Source organism: Ranitomeya variabilis, chromosome 4 (genome assembly GCF_051348905.1).
Source record: "Ranitomeya variabilis isolate aRanVar5 chromosome 4, aRanVar5.hap1, whole genome shotgun sequence".
Taxonomy (NCBI): Eukaryota; Metazoa; Chordata; class Amphibia; order Anura; family Dendrobatidae; genus Ranitomeya; species Ranitomeya variabilis.
Genome location: NC_135235.1, coordinates 559,842,220 through 559,864,365, shown reverse-complemented (window position 1 = coordinate 559,864,365; position 22,146 = coordinate 559,842,220). Strand labels below are relative to the sequence as shown.

General features: G+C 51.3%; 1 protein-coding gene and 1 long non-coding RNA gene across 2 annotated transcripts in view; one reads left to right on the top strand and one right to left on the bottom strand.

Annotated features, from left to right (window-relative positions):
• Positions 1 to 22,146, bottom strand: part of LOC143765745 (uncharacterized) — a 121,109-nt gene that overhangs the window by 90,495 nt on the left and 8,468 nt on the right. The gene's annotated exons all lie outside the window — the stretch shown is intronic.
• The window catches only part of LOC143765743 (microtubule-associated protein tau-like), a 108,283-nt gene continuing 101,795 nt past the window's right edge, over positions 15,659 to 22,146 (top strand). Inside the window, exon 1 of the mRNA XM_077252728.1 lies at positions 15,659 to 15,776. The gene's annotated coding sequence lies outside the window, so the exon portion shown is untranslated. The remainder of the gene's footprint in view (positions 15,777 to 22,146) is intronic.

Sequence of the window (22,146 nt, the reverse complement as noted above, 5' to 3'; positions counted from 1 at the left end):
ACAAGCAGTTTGGGGGTTAATCTTCACTCCCTAACAATATCCCTTCTTCTGATGAAGCTGCAGCAACCTCTCCCTATGCTACGATCGGCAGAAGTAAGATGGCGGTCGGCGTGCACACCCCTTTATAGCCCCTGTGACGCCGCAGAAAGCAAGCCAATCACTGTCATGCCCTTCTCTAAGATGGTGGGGACCGAGAGCTATGTCATCACGCTGCCCACACTCTGCGTCCTCCTTCATTAGCTGAAAAATGGCGCTGAAAGCGTCATATGAAACGCGACTTTTGCGCGCAGATCCGCGACCTCATGGCCGATCCCACACTAGGATCGGGTCAAGTGTCATGAAACCCGACTTTGCCAAAACTTGGCGATTTTTGAATTTGTCCGATCCGTTTTGCTCAACCCTACTGAGAAATGCTCTTCTGTGACCCTGACGAATATTATTATTTTTTGGTGGGTATGGAGGAAGGGGGGCAATTAGGAATTCTGCTGTGGGGTCCCATGATTTTTATGTACGCCAGTATAGTATATAATAGCATAGTGGACCACTGGCCAGAGGTTGGTTTTTATAGAAGGATCTTGAAAAACATCCACAATGATTTAATTTGGCCTTTGTTTTTGCCGGGATGATTCTGTTATGTGATCCAATGAGATCATAGATCCATATTCCTGGGAAGCTCTATGATGCCTCTCACGTGTGATGCCCTATAATGTGTCCTGACTGGGATAACCTATGACGTCTTCCGCTTGTGATGTCCTATGATGTGTCTCGTCTGGGATGCTCTATGATGTATCTCGTCTGGGATGTCCTACGACGTCTCCCACCTGTGATGTCCTATAATGTGTACTGTATGGGTTGTCCTGTGATGTCTTCCACCTGTGATGCCCTATAATGAGTCTCACAAGTGATGGTCTATGACGACTCCCACCTGTGATGCCCTACAATGTGTCCCGCCTGCGATACCCTGTAGAAACATACGAAAAATTGAACAAAAGGGGGAGAATCAAAAATCGTGTAACATATAAACCCCTTAAAAATATAAGCTTTAATAAATATGTATTAAAAATACCACTTCCCAGTGAATACAAAAAACAAGACAAAAATGAAAAGGATCTAATATGTGCACCTGTTCCTAATAAACTAACCCTGCACTGGCCTGCTGTCCCTACCTAACAGTGGAGGTTGGCACCCTGATAGATATTTGGCGCCCCCACTCCGCGACGACTAATGCCTGCTGGCCCTAATATGTAACTGACCAGCTAAAGGCGGGAAAACAATGAGCAAATCAAAGATATGAAAGAAAGCAGGGTAGAGGAATATAAGGTGCACAAAAAATATGCTACCAGCCTCCCTAAATGAAGTCCCAAAAAAAACAATATCGCAAGAGCATATAACATTAATACTCATACACAGGTTAGCATTATGCACAATTATAAACAGATATATCAGTGTGCATAGAAACTGAGACTTAAATAGGAGGATAAAGACATATATAAAAATGACCCAGTTCAGTCCAAATGCAAGCTATGCATGAACATATAATTTAATATTAGTGAACAGTTGTTATACTGGATACTAGCACGGGTCTATAAACATATAACCCCGTACATTGCACAATAGATGAAATTGCAACAAACACCCATGAGCAGTAATGACAAACATTCACTATCTGTACTCATTCATAGTACAGTGGACCAAGACGGTGTTAGAGACAGCCAGTGGGGGGGATATTTTCCCCAAAGTGAAAACACTTAGCTCTCAGTTAGAACGCCCCGACGCGTTTCCCCGTCATACGGTTCCTCAGGGGGCACAAACAGATGTGGTGAACCAGAGGTCAATGATGCAGGTGCCCTGATACTGGAACAGACCTGGTCAGATCACAGGAGAGGGGGCTTATGTACTGCAATGTAGCGCCTGCCACCGAATCAGCAGGATACTGTGAGCCCCTCCTCTCCCTGGAGTTTCCGGTAAACACCGGGTATAACACAATTATAGATTCATGTGTGTCGATCGATAACAATACGTCCATCCCCGTAGAGGGTCCCCAAACCACTACCAACGGATCATTAATTGAAAAAAGAAAAAAATAAATCCTATGCCGGACAGAACACTACGATCACATACCTTCAAAAACACATGGTGTGCGCCGGGCGCCGCCATGATGGACGAGAAACGCCAGACGTCCCGCCTGCGATACCCTAAGATGTGTCCCACCTGTGATGGTGTATGACGTCTCCCACCTGTGATGGCCTATAACTTATCCTGCCTGGGAAGCCCTATGACAACTCCCGCCTGTGATGCCCTATAATGTGTCCCACCAGGGAAGCCCTATAATGTGTCTCACCTGGGATGTCCTCTGACAAGTCTAGTCTGGGATGCCCTATGACATCTCTTGCCTGTGATGCCCTATAATGTGCCCTGCCTGGGATGCCCTATAATATGTATCACCTGGGATATCCTATGACGCCTCCCGCCTGTGATGCCCTATAATATGCCCTGCCTGGGATGCCCTATAATATACAGTATATCACCTGGGATGCCCTATAATGTGTCCCGCCTGGGATACCCTATGAAGTTTCCCATCTGGGATGCCCTATAATATGTTCTGCCTTTGATGCCCTATAATGTTTCCCACCTGGGATGCCCTATGACGTCTCCTGCATGGGATGCCATATGATGTTTCTCATCTGGGGTGTCCTATGATGTCTCCCTCATGAGATGTGCAGCGCCCCCACTGCCGCAGGGCCAAGGGGTACCCGGTACCAGGCCTCTGAGTCTCTGCTCTGGGGTTGTCACGGTGGCTAGACCCGGTCCGTGACCCTGCTGAGGGGCGCCCAAATAATAGATGTGGATGGTGGTGGTAGTGCGGTGCAGTGAAGTGCCGGTCGCAGCAAATAACGAGGACACCAGGTTGCAGTCTCTTTACCTCTTTACTGAAGGCTTCAGGGTCCTCAGTCCGGAATACGGTTAACCAGGCTGCGCAAGTCCGGCCGGTCCGATGGTACCTCCAGAGTTCCCTTTGCAGGTGGAAATCTGTGCCTTCCTTCTAGCGCTTGTGTGTTGTGGTCCTCCCCTGCTGTGCTTACGGGATAGTACCCCACAACTGTTGTGCCTGTTTCTCGTGTTCCCTCACAACTCGATTCTGATGTTCTTCCACGTCCCCCAGATCTTATGGTTAGGACGCACCCGTAAGACGGGGAGGCTCGGAGCTCTTCCGGGACTCTAGCGTCGCCCCACTCCTGTTGTTACCCCCCTGTGTCTTCCTAGGTCAATTGGGTGAGACAGCCCGCCTATAACTGACTGTCCTGCCGTAGGTTTGAAGTTTGGCTTGGAGCTCTATACTTCCTCGGCGTTCCGGCCACCGGTTATGCGCCTCAGTAGGATGTTGCCTCGTCTTACAGCACGACTCCTACTGGTATTCTCCTTGTTGCGTTGATCTCGTTTCTCACTCAGCACAATAAACCTCGCTTCTTGTCCTTTCTTAGGGTACCGCCGCTATATCGTGCAGGCGCGGTCCCGTAACGTTCTTTCTGGTTGCTAGGCCTCTGTCAGGATCCCACCCCTGACAGGGACCCCTCTGAATCTTCCCCTACAACACCCTCTGCCACAAGGTGTTGCCTGGTTCCAACCCAGTCAGCTTTCTCATCTAACTTCCTGCCTAACCCCCAGTTTTACCAGATTGTGAGGAGTGGCCTAATGAACAGAACCCTTAGCTCCCCCTGGAGGCCAGACTGTGAAGTGTATTGGTGTCTGTTATACCTGGTCAGATGAACTCCTTCAGTGCCATCAGACGTACCATAGCCCCCCTTAGCGGCGGAGCTCCAGTACTGCAACGACTAGGACTCTGGGGCGCTGCACTCCCCCCCCCCGGTTAAATCCAGTACTCCTGGACTGGGAAGAAAACAACAATACATGTCAGCAAAAAGACATACAATTTTTTAAAATGCAAGTACAAGTAAACTTTTTTTTTTAACAGAGCTTCCCTTTATGGGAGGTGAGGACACTTGAACGTTACAAACATGGTTAAATACTTTAAATAACATACTATAAATAACTTCTTACCCAACCGGGTATTCTACTAAGTGCAAATTCTTTGAACAATAATTTAACTTTGCCTTTAAGGACGTACTCGCTAAATCCACTAAAGACCTTCTTATAACACATTATAAGGCTAATCAACTTTTATGCATTCTCCTTCTTTACGTCTGCAGGACCGCCTGTCCTAACTGCTCCAGGCCTACTGCCTCTCCTTTCTGTTACAGGACCGCCCCTTTCTGCCCGGGCCTACTGTCTTTCTACTACTATACACAGTATAGAACATATCATCCATCTTTCAGTTCAGGATTACTGAGCCATCTCTGTATGGCTCCTGAGAGGACTCACTGACTAACCCCGTTCGGGTTCACTTTCTGTCCTCATTCTTCTATCAACATTATTAAACATTTCTTACAATTAACTAGCTTGTTACATTTAACTTTTACATATCAGCATTATTACTTCTTCTTTTAAAGCATCATCATTCCTTAAGTGCTATCGATGAACATCCCCTTTAAGAGGGGACCAAGTCTCTATGAGGTAGTGCAACTTCTCAAGCTGCAAGTCCGTATGCAGCAAGGACTCCGGTACTACTTCCAGGAACAGTTTCTTCGCAAAGAGTCCTTTCTTTTATAAAACCAGTAGAGAGCACCTTTAAGAAGGTGCAAACTATTTACAACATCAGTTTTTGAATCATTCACCGTCCATGATTCGGCAGTCTCTTGATAACTGAGGCAAAAAGTAGAAAACAAACAAAAGGCAATAGGGATCCCGGGTCAACAAAGGGATCCCTTTAAGAGTTAACCCTGGACGGGTTTTAGCAGCATAACAGCAGAAAAACAATGAACTATTTACAATCAATAAAGCATTTTTGCTTACTCATTACTCAGTTTTCTGGCGGTACAGGGGGCAGTCCTTGGGCCCCGGCCGATGCAATGTCAGTACCGGTGGTTGATCTCTCAGGTGCCGTCAAATCACCCGGTGTCTGGAGTTGAAAGCTAACCCTGTTTGCAAGTTCGGTAGCCGCTACAAGGCGGACGGTGGTGATAGTAACAAGATCTGTCAAGCCCGGATCAGTCATGGTCGGGGCAACAGGTGACGCTCCCTCAGGCTCACAGCGTCAGACGTTCCGAGCGCACCACCCTTGCGCACTCCGGTGGCGGGTGTAGGTCACCTGATCCCCCCTTTGCAATGGGTCACCATATTGGTTGCAGCAGGGAGTTTTTACATTGTAACTAGTAACGAAGACGTCAGTCGGTAGTCCCGGTTCCTGTATGGAGCCCCAACCCCGCTTTGGGTGAAAGGCCAGCACAGTTCCCCGCTTTACCGCGTCTTTCCTGCCGTGCGCAGGCTTTGGGCGTCGTACTGTTAGTGGATCAGTCTGTTCGGTCTCTTTTCGGTTTTTCCAATGTAGGATCAGGCATTGTTTATATTGTTCCCAAGTGAGCACAGCGAGGGTGAGGCCGTCTTCCCGGGCTCCATCTGGCCCGGTCCAGGGGGTGTCCCACCGGAGGACCACCCCGTCTGGGCCCACATCTATGGGTTCTCCCATCTTGGTCGGTAGTGGAGGTACCAGCTTCCCCATTGCGTCGGGGGTGAGGATCACCCGCTCCACCGAGAGGAAACAGTTATTGCTGGGGTGAGGAACGGTCACGGGAGCGGGATCGGTCAGGAGAGCTGGATCGGTCGGGGGAGCAGAATCGGCCGGGGGAGTAGGGGCGCCGTCCATACCTGCGCCTGATGTGATTCCACCGATGTCGATCTGTTCCGTTGACGAGGACACTGGAATCGGCGGCAGCCTGGACCGCGGCTCCTCCGAGATGGCTTCTTGATGTGGCTCCGCCCTCCATGGCTCCGTGGCTGGGATAGGTAGGCTCGGGTCCTCCACCGGCGGCTCCAAGGAGTTCAGATCCTTCACCGGCGGTGGACGCGAGTCCGCCTCTGGTGGGTGAGGGCAAGCCGGGATCACCTCGCTGTCGCTCGGGCACTTGCTGTTCATCATCGCTGTCCGGCATGCGGCGGCAACGCATGCACCTGGCTCCGCCATTTCTCCAAGGTCGAGCTCCTTCTTCGCCTCGTTCCCGCCGTTGCAAATCAGGGGGCGGTTCTCCTCTGCTGCTGGGCACGTCGTCATCTTGCAGCAGAAGTCGGAGGGGGCGGTCGCTACTTCTGGCGCCGCTTTGGTAGTCTCCTCCCATGGCACGCCCTTCTTCTTCCTCTGCGCTCCCTGTGGCGCTGCAATGGCGGCGGCTTTTGGCGGGAACTTTTGGCGGCAAGTGGCAATACACAGTCTTTGCAGTAAGTCACAGTCTAAGTATAATAAATCACAGTTCCAAGGCACACATGACCCGATTTTTCAGGCTTAAGTAGACCCTGTTCGTGACGCCAAGTTTGCAGCACCCCCACTGCCGCAGGGCCGAGGGGTACCCGGTACCGGGCCTCTGAGTCTCTGCTCTGGGGTTGTCACGGTGGCTAGACCCGGTCCGTGACCCTGCTGAGGGGCGCCCAAATAATAGATGTGGATGGTGGTGGTAGTGCGGTGCAGTGAAGTGCCGGTTGCAGCAAATAACGAGGACACCAGGTTGCAGTCTCTTTACCTCTTTACTGAAGGCTTCAGGGTCCTCAGTCCGGAATACGGTTAACCAGGCTGTCCTGCCGTAGGTTTGAAGTTTGGCTTGGAGCTCTATACTTCCTCGGCGTTCCGGCCACCGGTTATGTGCCTCAGTAGGATGTTGCCTCGTCTTACAGCACGACTCCTACTGGTATTCTCCTTGTTGCGTTGATCTCGTTTCTCACTCAGCACAATAAACCCCGCTTCTTGTCCTTTCTTAGGGTACCGCCGCTATATCGTGCAGGCGCGGTCCCGTAACGTTCTTTCTGGTTGCTAGGCCTCTGTCAGGATCCCACCCCTGACAGGGACCCCTCTGAATCTTCCCCTACAACACCCTCTGCCACAAGGTGTTGCCTGGTTCCAACCCAGTCAGCTTTCTCATCTAACTTCCTGCCTAACCCCCAGTTTTACCAGATTGTGAGGAGTGGCCTAATGAACAGAACCCTTAGCTCCCCCTGGAGGCCAGACTGTGAAGTGTATTGGTGTCTGTGATACCTGGTCAGATGAACTCCTTCAGTGCCATCAGATGTACCATAGCCCCCCTTAGCGGCGGAGCTCCAGTACTGCAACGACCAGGACTCTGGGGCGCTGCAGATGCCCTATGACTTCTCAACGCCTGAGATCTGCTATTATGTCTCACACCTGTGATTGGTGCTGTTCACTAAATTACTACAATAGGAGAAAATTTACATTGAAAGAGCTGCATGGTTCTGAAAAATGCTCTTCTGTGATCCCGCCAAATATTATTATTTTTTTTTTTATTGTGTATGTGTGTGTGTGTGTGTGTGTGTGGGGGGGGGGCATTAGGAATTCTGCCATGGGGCCCCATGATTTTTATGTACACCCCCGTTCATCCCACTCCTTTTTAACATGGAAAATATATGTGATGAGTCCATTGACACTGATAAGCATGTCTGACCTGAAGGTTGGTAGCAAAATATAACAGCATAGTGGGCCACTGGACACAGGTTGGTTTTTATAGAAGGATTTTGAAAAACATCCCCAATAAATTCCACAATGATTTCATTTAGCCTCTGTTTTTGCCGGGTATATTGTGCTATGTGATCCAATGAGATCATAGATCCATCTTCCTGGGAAACTCTATGATGCCTCTCACCTGTGATGCCCTATAATGTGTCCCGACTGGGAAGCCCTATAATATGTCTCACTTGGGATGTCCTATAATGTGTCTCATATGGGATGCCCTATGACACCTCAGGCCTGTGATGCTCTATCATGTGTTCCTCCTGGGATGCCCTATAATGTGTCCCACCTGGGATGCCCTACGACGACTCCCGCCTGTGATGCCCTATAATGTGTCCCACCTGGGAAGCCCTATAATATGTCTCTCTTGGGATGCTCTATAATGTGTCTCATATGTGATGCCCTATGACATCTCCCGTCTTTGATGCTCTATCATGTGTTCCTTCTGGGATGCCCTACAATGTGTCCCACCTGGGATGCCCTATGACGTCTCCCGCCTGTGATGCCCTATAATGTTTACTGTAAGTTATATTTATATTTTGATGTAACCCCGTCTCATGTACAGCACCATGGAATTAATGGTGCTATATAAATACATAATAATAATAATAATAATAATAATTATAATGTGTCCTGCCTGGGATGAGCTATGACGACTCACGCAGTGATGCCCTATAATGTGTCCCACCTGTGATGGGCTATGACGTCTCCCACCTGTGATGCCCTATCACGTGTCGTGCCTGGAATGTGCCCTATGACGACTCCCGCCTGCGATGCCCTATTATGTGTCCTGCATATGATGCCCTATAATGTATCTCGTCTGGGATGCCCTATAATATGTCTAGTCTGGGATGCCATATGATGTTCTCATCAGGGGTGTCCATTGATGTGTCTCCCCCCTGGAATGCTCTATGATTGAATGTCTCTCACCTGGGATCTGCTATGACGTCTCACGCCTGTGATGCGCTAAAAGGTGTCCCGCCTGGGATGTCAAATGTGCCTCATCTGGGATGTCCTATCACGTCTCGCCTATGATGCCCTATAATGTGTACCGTCTGTGATGCCCTATAATGTGTCCCGCCTGTGATGCCCCATAATGTGTCCCGCCTGTAATGCCCCATAATGTGTCCAGCCTGTGATGCCCCATAATGTGTCCCGCCTGTGATGCCCCATAATGTGTCCCACCATGATGCCCTAAAATGTGCCCTGTCTGTGATGCCCCATAATGTGCCCCGCCTGTGATGCCTCATAATGTGTCCCGCCTGTGATGCCCCATTATGTGATCCGCCTGTGATGCCCTAGAATGTGTCCCGTCTGTGATGCCCCATAATGTTTCCCACCTGTGATGCCCTATAATGTTTCCCGCCTGTGATTCCCTATAATGTGTCCCACCATGATGCCCTAAAATGTGCCCCGTCTGTGATGCCCCATAATGTGCCCTGCCTGTGATGCCTCATAATGGTCCCGCCTGTGATGTCCTATGAAGTCTCTGCAGCGCCCCAGAGTCCTGGTTGTTGCAGTAATGTCATTCCTCCACCAGGGGGAGTGATATTACGTCTGAAGGTAATAAAGGAGTTCATCTTTCCAGGTATCACAAACCATACACCACACATCACACTCCAATCCACCAGGGGGAGCTATGCTCCTATCTAGTAGGGCACTCCTCACAGAAGGGTAAAACTGGTGGTTTGGATAGGAAGTTAGTCAGACGCTGTCTGGGTTCTGACCCAGAGAGGACCTGTCAGGCAGACAGGGGGAAAGGAGGAACATCTGAGCTGCAGACAGAGGGTCCCTGTCAGGGGTGGGATCCTGACAGAGGTCTAGTGAGACAGAAAGCTACGGAGCTGCGCCTGCCCCACGTGCGGCAGCATCCTAAGAAAGGACACGAAGAGAAGTGTATTGTAGAGGGTGAAAAACGAAGTCACAGCACAAGGAGAAAACACCGGGAGGAGTTCTGCCCTGTAAAGGCTGCCTCCTTCTGAGGCGCGTAGCCGGTGGCCAGAACACCGAGGGAATAATTGACTCTACGCTTTACTTCAGAGACCGGCAGGACAGTCAATTCCAAGTTGGCTGCCCGACCTTAATACCTATGAAGACACGGAGGCAAATTGTGGGGGTCGGGGCGTCTCTAGGGTCCCTATAAACAAGCCTCAGGCCACCATCAGTCATACGGGTTTGTCCTATCCATATCATCTGGGGGACAGAGAGAAAGACATCTAGAACATCTACGAAAGTTGGGAGGACCTTACCGAGTTGCTCAGCAGGGAGGTACTACAACACACAGGCGCTAGAAGGAAGGCTACTGATTTCCACTTGGATAAGGAGACTCTGGATTTGCCTTCGGACCGGCCGGACTCAGCCTGCCCTGTGAACGGTACTCTGGACTGTGGATGCTGAAGCCTTCAGTAAAGGTAAAGAGACTGCAACCTTGTGTCCTCGTTATTTCCTGCGCCTTGCAACCTCCACCACCATCTACACTCCTGGGAAGCCCTGGGGACACACTTCACCTGTGGGAAGGTATACCATCTAGCTGCCATAACATCACCCCAGCGGACCCCTCACAGCAGCGTCGGTCACCCTGACCAAATACCACAGGTGGCATCACGAACACTTCCCCTTTTAACACGGACGTCCCTAGGGCCACGGACCGGGTCAGCCACCGTGACATCCCCATCGAGAACCGAAGGGCCCGGTACCGAGTTCCCCTAGCCCTGGGGGGCGATCCATCTCTGCCTGTGATGCCCCATAATGTGTCCCCATTGTGATGCCCCATAATGTGTCCCGCCTGTGATGCCCCATTATGTGTCCCGCCTGTGATGCCCCATAATGTGTCCCGCCTGTGATGCCTTATAATGTGTCCTGCCTGTGATGCCCCATAATTTGTCCCCATTGTGATGCCCCATAATGTGTCCCGCCTGTGATGCCCCATTATGTGTCCCGCCTGTGATACCCATAATGTGTCCCGCCTGTGATGCCCCATAATGTGTCCCCATTGTGATGCCCCATTATGTGTCCTGCCTGTGATGCCCCATTATGTGTCCCGCCTGTGATGCCCCATAATGTGTCCCACCTGTGATGCCCTATAATGTGTCCTGCCTGTGATGCCCCATTATGTGTCCCGCCTGTGATGCCCCATAATGTGTCCCGCCTGTGATGCCCTATAATGTGTCCTGCCTGTGATGCCCCATTATGTTTCCCGCCTGTGATGCCCCATTATGTGTCCCGCCTGTGATGCCCCATAATGTGTCCCGCCTGTGATGCCTTATAATGTGTCCTGCCTGTGATGCCCCATAATTTGTCCCCATTGTGATGCCCCATAATGTGTCCCACCTGTGATGCCCTATAATGTGTCCCACCTGTGATGCCCTATAATGTGTCCCACCTGTGATGCCCTATAATGTGTCCTGCCTGTGATGCCCCATAATGTGTCCCACCTGTGATGCCCTATAATGTGTCCTGCCTGTGATGCCCCATAATGTGTCCCACCTGTGATGCCCCATAATGTGTCCTGCCTGTGATGCCCCATAATGCGTCCTGCCTGTGATGTCCTATAATGTGTCCTGCCTGTGATGCCCTATAATGCGTCCTGCCTGTGATGTCCTATAATGTGTCCCGCCTGTGATGCCCCATAATGTGTCCCGCCTGTGATGCCCCATAATGTGTCATGCCTGTGATGCCCCATAATGTGTCCTGCCTGTGATGCCCTATAATGTGTCCCGCCTGTGATGCCCCATAATGTGTCCTGCCTGTGATGCCCCATAATGTGTCCCACCTGTGATGCCCCATAATGTGTCCCGCCTGTGATGCCCCATAATGTGTCCCGCCTGTGATGCCCCATAATGTGTCATGCCTGTGATGCCCTATAATGTGTCCCGCCTGTGATGCCTCATAATGTGTCCCGCCTGTGATGCCCCATTATGTGATCCGCCTGTGATGCCCTAGAATGTGTCCCGTCTGTGATGCCCCATAATGTTTCCCACCTGTGATGCCCTATAATGTTTCCCGCCTGTGATTCCCTATAATGTGTCCCACCATGATGCCCTAAAATGTGCCCCGTCTGTGATGCCCCATAATGTGCCCTGCCTGTGATGCCTCATAATGGTCCCGCCTGTGATGTCCTATGAAGTCTCTGCAGCGCCCCAGAGTCCTGGTTGTTGCAGTAATGTCATTCCTCCACCAGGGGGAGTGATATTACGTCTGAAGGTAATAAAGGAGTTCATCTTTCCAGGTATCACAAACCATACACCACACATCACACTCCAATCCACCAGGGGGAGCTATGCTCCTATCTAGTAGGGCACTCCTCACAGAAGGGTAAAACTGGTGGTTTGGATAGGAAGTTAGTCAGACGCTGTCTGGGTTCTGACCCAGAGAGGACCTGTCAGGCAGACAGGGGGAAAGGAGGAACATCTGAGCTGCAGACAGAGGGTCCCTGTCAGGGGTGGGATCCTGACAGAGGTCTAGTGAGACAGAAAGCTACGGAGCTGCGCCTGCCCCACGTGCGGCAGCATCCTAAGAAAGGACACGAAGAGAAGTGTATTGTAGAGGGTGAAAAACGAAGTCACAGCACAAGGAGAAAACACCGGGAGGAGTTCTGCCCTGTAAAGGCTGCCTCCTTCTGAGGCGCGTAGCCGGTGGCCAGAACACCGAGGGAATAATTGACTCTACGCTTTACTTCAGAGACCGGCAGGACAGTCAATTCCAAGTTGGCTGCCCGACCTTAATACCTATGAAGACACGGAGGCAAATTGTGGGGGTCGGGGCGTCTCTAGGGTCCCTATAAACAAGCCTCAGGCCACCATCAGTCATACGGGTTTGTCCTATCCATATCATCTGGGGGACAGAGAGAAAGACATCTAGAACATCTACGAAAGTTGGGAGGACCTTACCGAGTTGCTCAGCAGGGAGGTACTACAACACACAGGCGCTAGAAGGAAGGCTACTGATTTCCACTTGGATAAGGAGACTCTGGATTTGCCTTCGGACCGGCCGGACTCAGCCTGCCCTGTGAACGGTACTCTGGACTGTGGATGCTGAAGCCTTCAGTAAAGGTAAAGAGACTGCAACCTTGTGTCCTCGTTATTTCCTGCGCCTTGCAACCTCCACCACCATCTACACTCCTGGGAAGCCCTGGGGACACACTTCACCTGTGGGAAGGTATACCATCTAGCTGCCATAACATCACCCCAGCGGACCCCTCACAGCAGCGTCGGTCACCCTGACCAAATACCACAGGTGGCATCACGAACACTTCCCCTTTTAACACGGACGTCCCTAGGGCCACGGACCGGGTCAGCCACCGTGACATCCCCATCGAGAACCGAAGGGCCCGGTACCGAGTTCCCCTAGCCCTGGGGGGCGATCCATCTCTGCCTGTGATGCCCCATAATGTGTCCCCATTGTGATGCCCCATAATGTGTCCCGCCTGTGATGCCCCATTATGTGTCCCGCCTGTGATGCCCCATAATGTGTCCCGCCTGTGATGCCTTATAATGTGTCCTGCCTGTGATGCCCCATAATGTGTCCTGCCTGTGATGCCCTATAATGTGTCCTGCCTGTGATGCCCCATAATGTGTCCTGCCTGTGATGCCCCATAATGTGTCCCGCCTGTGATGCCCCATAATGTGTCCTGCCTGTGATGCCCTATAATGTGTCCCGCCTGTGATGCCCTATAATGTGTCCTGCCTGTGATGCCCCATTATGTGTCCTGCCTGTGATGCCCTATAATGTGTCCCGCCTGTGATGTCCTATAATGTGTCCTGCCTGTGATGTCCTATGACGTCTCCCGCCTGTGATGCCCTATAATGTGTCCCGCCTGTGATGCCCCATAATGTGTCCCGCCTGTGATGCCCCATAATGTGTCCTGCCTGTGATGCCCCATAATGTGTCATGCCTGTGATGCCCCATAATGTGTCCTGCCTGTGATGCCCCATAATGTGTCATGCCTGTGATGCCCCATAATGTGTCCCGCCTGTGATGCCCCATAATGTGTCCTGCCTGTGATGCCCCATAATGTGTCCTGCCTGTGATGCCCCATTATGTGTCCTGCCTGTGATGCCCCATAATGTGTCCTGCCTGTGATGCCCCATAATGTGTCATGCCTGTGATGCCCCATAATGTGTCCTGCCTGTGATGCCCCATAATGTGTCCTGCCTGTGATGCCCCATAATGTGTCCCGCCTGTGATGCCCCATAATGTGTCCTGCCTGTGATGCCCTATAATGTGTCCCGCCTGTGATGCCCCATAATGTGTCCTGCCTGTGATGCCCCATAATGTGCCCTGCCTGTGATGCCCCATAATGTGTCCTGCCTGTGATGCCCCATAATGTGTCCCGCCTGTGATGCCCCATAATGTGTCCTGCCTGTGATGCCCTATAATGTGTCCCGCCTGTGATGCCCCATAATGTGTCCTGCCTGTGATGCCCCATAATGTGTCCCGCCTGTGATGCCCTATGACGTCTCCCGCCTGTGATGCCCCATAATGTGTCCTGCCTGTGATGCCCTATAATGTGTCCTGCCTGTGATGCCCCATAATGTGTCCTGCCTGTGATGCCCCATAATGTGTCCTGCCTGTGATGCCCTATAATGTGTCATGCCTGTGATGCCCTATAATGTGTCCTGCCTGTGATGCCCCATAATGTGTCCTGCCTGTGATGCCCTATGACGTCTCCCGCCTGTGATGCCCCATAATGTGTCCTGCCTGTGATGCCCCATAATGTGTCCCGCCTGTGATGCCCCATAATGTGTCCCGCCTGTGATGCCCCATAATGTGTCCTGCCTGTGATGCCCTATAATGTGTCCTGCCTGTGATGCCCTATGACGTCTCCTGCCTGTGATGCCCTATAATGTGTCCTGCCTGTGATGCCCTATAATGTGTCATGCCTGTGATGCCCTATAATGTGTCCTGCCTGTGATGCCCTATGACGTCTCCTGCCTGTGATGCCCCATAATGTGTCCTGCCTGTGATGCCCTATAATGTGTCATGCCTGTGATGCCCTATAATGTGTCCTGCCTGTGATGCCCCATAATGTGTCCTGCCTGTGATGCCCTATGACGTCTCCCGCCTGTGATGCCCCATAATGTGTCCTGCCTGTGATGCCCCATAATGTGTCCCGCCTGTGATGCCCCATAATGTGTCCCGCCTGTGATGCCCCATAATGTGTCCCGCCTGTGATGCCCCATAATGTGTCCTGCCTGTGATGCCCTATGACGTCTCCTGCCTGTGATGCCCTATAATGTGTCCCGCCTGTGATGCCCCATAATGTGTCATGCCTGTGATGCCCCATAATGTGTCCTGCCTGTGATGCCCCATAATGTGTCCTGCCTGTGATGCCCCATAATGTGTCCTGCCTGTGATGCCCTATAATGTGTCCTGCCTGTGATGCCCCATAATGTGTCCCGCCTGTGATGCCCCATAATGTGTCCCGCCTGTGATGCCCCATAATGTGTCCTGCCTGTGATGCCCTATAATGTGTCCTGCCTGTGATGCCCCATAATGTGTCCCGCCTGTGATGCCCCATAATGTGTCCCGCCTGTGATGCCCCATAATGTGTCCTGCCTGTGATGCCCTATAATGTGTCCTGCCTGTGATGCCCTATGACGTCTCCCGCCTGTGATGTCCTATAATGTGTCCTGCCTGTGATGCCCCATAATGTGTCCTGCCTGTGATGCCCTATAATGTGTCCCGCCTGTGATGTCCTATGACGTCTCCCGCCTATAGTGGTACACATCCTTTTGGTTGACATAATTACAAGGTTTGATTTTATAACTGTTCACTTTTGTATTATTTATCTGTGTTTCATGCTTTATCATCACACCCTGGTAAAAAAATATAAAAAATCTCTCCCATCAGGGTGGGCGCCTCAGACAGCTCCCTCACACAAAGAGTCAGCGTGTAGGGGGAGGGATGGAGACTTCGGCTGCTGCTGATCCTGTCTCCATGGTAACCAACAGGCGCAGCAGTAACAGCAGCAGGACCAGGGAGGTGCATCGCCGCGAGTGGGCGTGGTTAAATGCGCATTCGCCTATGACCCCGCCCACCACAGGGTCGCGCATTCTCCCGTGCGAAGCGAAGTACAAGCTGTCAATCACAAGGCTGTTTTTTAGCTGACGGTCACGTTTTCTCCCCGCCTGTGTTACGGTACAGGACGGTGAGTTGACATTGTCATGAGCTGGGGGGAGCTGTGTGGGGTAGTTTTGCGGCCGTGTTCTATAGCCTGTGACTCCACAGCTGTTAGGAAACTACAACTCCCAGCATGCCGTGACATCCGCGAGTTGTCAGAGCATTCTGGGAGTTGTAGTTTTCTAACGGGAGTATTTGACTTCATAAGGTGGATCTACCGGCAGTGGAGAGAGTTACAGGGATTGCTGGGGGTTGTAGTGCTGAGATCAAGACTACATATGTGAGCGAGGACCTACAGTACAGATTCTCTCTGCCTGCTCATATGAAGTGCAGCAATGCTCCATGCCCATAGTGTACACTGCAGGGTGGTCCTCCACTGCAGTCTTCTCCATCTGTGGTAGAACTACAGCTCTCAGCATGCCCTGACAGTCTGCAGATACCTTACAGCTGAAAGTGTGATACGAAAAGCGCAATTAATTTGGGTCACGGTGTGACCTGTGACCTCCACTGGACTATTAAAGCGGTTTTCTGGTTTTATAGTGGACAACCCCTTTAACTAAGTATCCTATATTATTTATATCTACTATTGCCACGTACTTACTACAGGGTATATGCTCACTTTTTACATTTTTTGGGGGGTTTTGTTTTTGAATGCATATTGCAGCCACGGGGCAGGGTTTCTGTGAAACAGGAAAACCCTTTAATTCCAGCAGTGCCCAAAGACAACACGCATGTAACATGTCAGCTGCCGCTGCGGTTTTTCTTTGCAGCGCTAAGATGACAAGTCACAGACAAGTACCCAAAAGTGTTTGGTCCCATGACTTGCCTGAGAACGGCTGACATATGGCACATAGCACTGTGTGGTCCTAGTGGTAAAGGGAATCTGTCACCAGGTTTTTGTTACCCCATCTGAGATATTCAGGATGCACGAAGAGACCCTGATTCCAGCCATGTGCTGTTGTTTTTATAATATCACTGTTTTATCTTCTGCAACTCTAGCAGTTCTCTGAATTGTAAGCTCTGTATAACCCCGCCCACACCGCTGATTGGCAGATTTCTGTGTGCACTGTGCATAGGCAGAAAGTTGCCAATCAGTGGTGGGGGCAGGGATATTCTGAGCTCATGAATTTGGGGACTACATGGCATGAGACTACTAGTCTTCTAGTGATCTAGTGATAATCTCCTGCTGGGAAAACAATGATTTTAACAAAACTACAGCAAGCAGCCCAGTAAGTGTTACATTGCTGGAATTAGGGTCTCTGTCTCTACATTATGCTGCTTTCAGATTAGGAGTCTAAAACCTAGTGACTAGTGATGAGCAAGTGTACTCCTTGCTCGGGTTTTCCCGAGCACGCTCGGGTGGTCTCTGAGTATTTATGACTGCTTGGAGATTAAGTTTTCATCGACTCAGCAGCATGATTTACAGCTATTAGCCGGCTTGATTACATGTGGGAATTCCCTAGCAACCAGGCAACCCCCACATGTACTTAGCCTGGCTAATAGCTGTAAATTATTCAGCTGCCGCGATGAAAACTAAATCTCCGAAGACTAACAAATACTCGGATGACCCCCGAGCAACGAGTACACTCGCTCATCACTACTAGTGACCAATTCCTTCTAAACCTCCATACACAATAGATACAGTAGATGTTGGCTGAACTCTGGTTTGTTTGATTGTTCAAAAAAGAGATGTCTCCCAACTCTCCCTCTCCCTCCTCCTGGCAGAAGTGTGCATGGAGCGCCCCCACACCGCCGCAGGGCCGAGGGGTACCCGGAGCCGGGCCTCTAGGTCTCAGTCCTGGGGTTGTCACGGTGGCTAGACCCGGTCCGTGGCCCTGTCTGTCAGTGGGGGACGTCCGGTGCAATAAGTGGTGTAGTAACGGTGTAGCGGTGCAGTTGTGGGGTGTAGGTCGCGGTAAATAACGAGGACACCAGGTTGCAGTCTCTTTACCTCTTTACTGAAGCTCTCTGGGTCCTCAGTCCAGAATACGGCTCACCAGGCTGCGCAAGTCCGGCCGGTCCAATGGCACTTCCAGAGCTCTCCTTGCAGGTGGAAATCGGTGCCTTCCTTCTAGCGCTATGTGTTGCAGTCCTTCCCTGCTGTGCTTACGGAAAGTACCCCACAACTGTTGTGTCTGTTTCTCGTGTTCCCTCACAACAACTTAATTCGCAAAGATCTTCCTCGTCCCTCCAGATACTATGGTAGGAACGCACCCGTATGACGGGGAGGCTCGGAGATCTTCCGGGACTCTATCTGCGCCCCTCTCCTGTTGGTACCCCCCTTTGCCTTCCTGGGTGATGCGTGAGACAGTCCGCCTAAAGCTAACTGCCCTGCCGTAGGTCTGAGGTATGGCTTGAAACTCTTTACCTCCTCGGCGTTCCGGCCACCGGTAGTGCGCCTCAGTAAGGTGCTGCCTCTTTCAGCACAACCCTCACTGGTATCTCCTTTCGCTTGACTTCGTTTCTCACTCAGCACAATCTATCTCGCTTCTAGTCCTTTCTTGAGTCCCGCCGCTTCCAGGAGCCTGCGCGGACCCGTTACGTTCTTTCAATGCCAAGCCTCTGCCAGGATCCCACCCCTGGCAGAGACCCTACAGTCTCTCCCTTCACAACACCCCCTGCCACAGGGTGTTGCTCCGTTCAATCCCGTCAGCGTTCTCTCTAACTTCCTGCCTGACCCCCAGTTTACCCACTATGGTGGGGAGTGGCCTAATGAATAGCACCCTTAGCTCCCCCCGGAGGCCCAGCTGTGAAATGTATTGGTGACTGTGATACCTGCTCAGAGAACTCCTTCAGTGCCATCGAACGCACCATGGCCCCCCTTAGTGGCTGAGCCATGATACTGCAACGACCAGGACTCTGGGGCGCTGCACTCCCCCCTGGTTAAACACAGTACTCCGGGACTGGGAAGAAAAACAACAATACAGGTTAGCAAAAAGACATACAATTTTGTTGAGTGCAAATAACAGTAAGTATACTTAAGTAAGCTTCCCTTTATGGGAGGTGAGGACACTTTTAACGTTACAAACATAATCAACATTATAAATTACAGAGCATAAATAACTTCTGTTACCCAACCGGGTATTCTACTTAGTGCAATTTTTGGAACAATAACTTAACATTGCCTTTAAGAAACTCACACTCTTAGTCTATCAAAGGCCTTCCTATAATCACATTATAAGGCATTTCAACTTTACATTCTCCTTCTTGTGAACCTGCAGGACCGCCTGTCCCTACGGCACCAGGCCTACTGCCTCTCCTTTCTTTTACAGGACCGCCCTGTTCAGCCAGGGCCTACTGCCTTTCGCTACTATACACAGTATAGACATAACATTCCTTTCATTTAAAGAACTCTGAGCCCGCTCTACTCGGCTCCTTTAAGGACTCACTCTCTAACCCCTACGGGTTCACTCTCTGTCCTTAGTAACAAAGTAACTTTTCAATGGGGACGCAGGGTTTACCTTCTATCCTCACCTTCATTATTACTTCTTTTTCTTTCAACTATGCAGGCTTCTACATCTACCCCTACGGGCTCTCTGCATCTTTCCTTTCTACAAAACATTATTCAGATTTCACATTTCAACAACTTCAACACATATAACTCGGCATGTAAAACAGTTACATTTTCTTTTTCAAGGCATCATTATCACATTACTGTTCGGTAACAGTATCTCTTTCAAATTTACTTCGTCACATCCCCTTTAAGAGGGGACCAAGTCTTTCTGAGGTAGCTCGTCTTCTCAGCCTACCAGTCTTATGCAAAGTTCCAGCCCGGGATCTTCACAAAGTGTCTTTAACTAGGACTAGTAGGAAAGGTTTCTTCGCAAAGTGTCTTTAACTAAAACCAGTAGAGAAGGAATCTTCGCAAAGTGTCTTTTGGCTCAAACCAATAGGGCAAATATCTTCGCAAAGTGTCTTTGGCTAAAACCAGTAGGGAGCACCCTTAAGAAGGTGCAACTTTTTACAAGGGAGAGTTTGAATCATGCACAGTCCATGATTTCTGCAGTTCTTTAAACTTGTGTAAAACTTTGAGAACAACAACAGTGGCCCCGGGTCAACAAAGGGGTCACCTTTAACCCTAGACGGGTTTAGTAGCAAACAGGAACAGTTAAAGGAATGAACAGTTAACTATTTACATTTTCAGGTTTCCGAGGTTTATTCTTGTAGTAGGTTGCAAGGCATCAGTTGGTAGTGAACACTTCCTGGCCTGGGAAGATCTGCGTTCAACTTCTCATCCGATGCGGTATCAATGTCACTAATCGGTCTTTCAGGTATAATCTGGGTTCGAATGTCAATTTTGGTAGTAAATTCAGTGATAGAGATAATGCACTCTGTAGTAGTAGTGCTGGGACTCGTCGGTTCAGAGGTAGTCTTAATCAGGGCAGCAGGTAGTGCTGCTGCAAGTTCAGTCACTGGAACGGAGTCAGTAGCGGTGGCACTAGCAGTCACCGGAGTGGTGTCAATCATCAGGGCAGGGTCGTTCTTCCTACCTGCTTCAGATGCGGTTCCTCCGGTGCCGGTCTGCTCCGTCTCCGCTGGGGTCTGGAACGCTGGTTGCGGGGCCTTGTGCTGCGACGCTGTCATCTCCGCTTGCAGCACCTCACTTTCCGGCAGGGCCTTGCTTTCCAGCTTCGGAGCGCCGGTCCTTCTTCCCTGCTCCGGACCAAGCGAGGCTGCCGACAGACGTCTGACAAGGCTCCCGATGATGGTCTTCTTCCACCCGGCCTCAGTGCTCGGCTGCATCCGCCGGGGTTGGTGGATCAGCTCGTCCGCTTCGGTCTGCAGGAGGTCAGCGTCAACTGTGGAGGTCTGGCTGCGGTGCCTCTCCGGGTAACTGGGGGAGTCCTCAGCTCCGACCCCACGCTCCGGCTCCGGGCGGCTGGCCATGGCGTCCTCCATGTTGCTCGCTTCTTCTTCCTGGTCCTTTTCCCGCTCTCTCCTTCGTGGGCGGTTCCGCTTTCTCTGTCTCTGCCCACCATTAAGGATCAGGAGGCGGATCTCGGCTGCTGACGGACACGTCCTCAAGGGGCCGAGATATTTAGACTGGGCGGCCATTGTCTTTCGCGCTCTTCAGCTTGTTCACGCCCACTTCCACGCCCTTCTTCTTCTCCTGCGCTCTCCTCAGCGCTGTAATGGCGGCGGTTTTGGCGGGAACTTTTGGCGGCTAATGGCGCAGCACAGTCTTTGTAATAAAGTACAGTCCAAGCACAACAAATCACAGTCTCTAGGCACACATGACCTGATTCTTCAGGCTTAAGTAGATCCTGTTCGTGACGCCAAGTTGGAGCGCCCCCACACCGCCGCAGGGCCGAGGGGTACCCGGAGCCGGGCCTCTAGGTCTCAGTCCTGGGGTTGTCACGGTGGCTAGACCCGGTCCGTGGCCCTGTCTGTCAGTGGGGGACGTCCGGTGCAATAAGTGGTGTAGTAACGGTGTAGCGGTGCAGTTGTGGGGTGTAGGTCGCGGTAAATAACGAGGACACCAGGTTGCAGTCTCTTTACCTCTTTACTGAAGCTCTCTGGGTCCTCAGTCCAGAATACGGCTCACCAGGCTGCGCAAGTCCGGCCGGTCCAATGGCACTTCCAGAGCTCTCCTTGCAGGTGGAAATCGGTGCCTTCCTTCTAGCGCTATGTGTTGCAGTCCTTCCCTGCTGTGCTTACGGAAAGTACCCCACAACTGTTGTGTCTGTTTCTCGTGTTCCCTCACAACAACTTAATTCGCAAAGATCTTCCTCGTCCCTCCAGATACTATGGTAGGAACGCACCCGTATGACGGGGAGGCTCGGAGATCTTCCGGGACTCTATCTGCGCCCCTCTCCTGTTGGTACCCCCCTTTGCCTTCCTGGGTGATGCGTGAGACAGTCCGCCTAAAGCTAACTGCCCTGCCGTAGGTCTGAGGTATGGCTTGAAACTCTTTACCTCCTCGGCGTTCCGGCCACCGGTAGTGCGCCTCAGTAAGGTGCTGCCTCTTTCAGCACAACCCTCACTGGTATCTCCTTTCGCTTGACTTCGTTTCTCACTCAGCACAATCTATCTCGCTTCTAGTCCTTTCTTGAGTCCCGCCGCTTCCAGGAGCCTGCGCGGACCCGTTACGTTCTTTCAATGCCAAGCCTCTGCCAGGATCCCACCCCTGGCAGAGACCCTACAGTCTCTCCCTTCACAACACCCCCTGCCACAGGGTGTTGCTCCGTTCAATCCCGTCAGCGTTCTCTCTAACTTCCTGCCTGACCCCCAGTTTACCCACTATGGTGGGGAGTGGCCTAATGAATAGCACCCTTAGCTCCCCCCGGAGGCCCAGCTGTGAAATGTATTGGTGACTGTGATACCTGCTCAGAGAACTCCTTCAGTGCCATCGAACGCACCATGGCCCCCCTTAGTGGCTGAGCCATGATACTGCAACG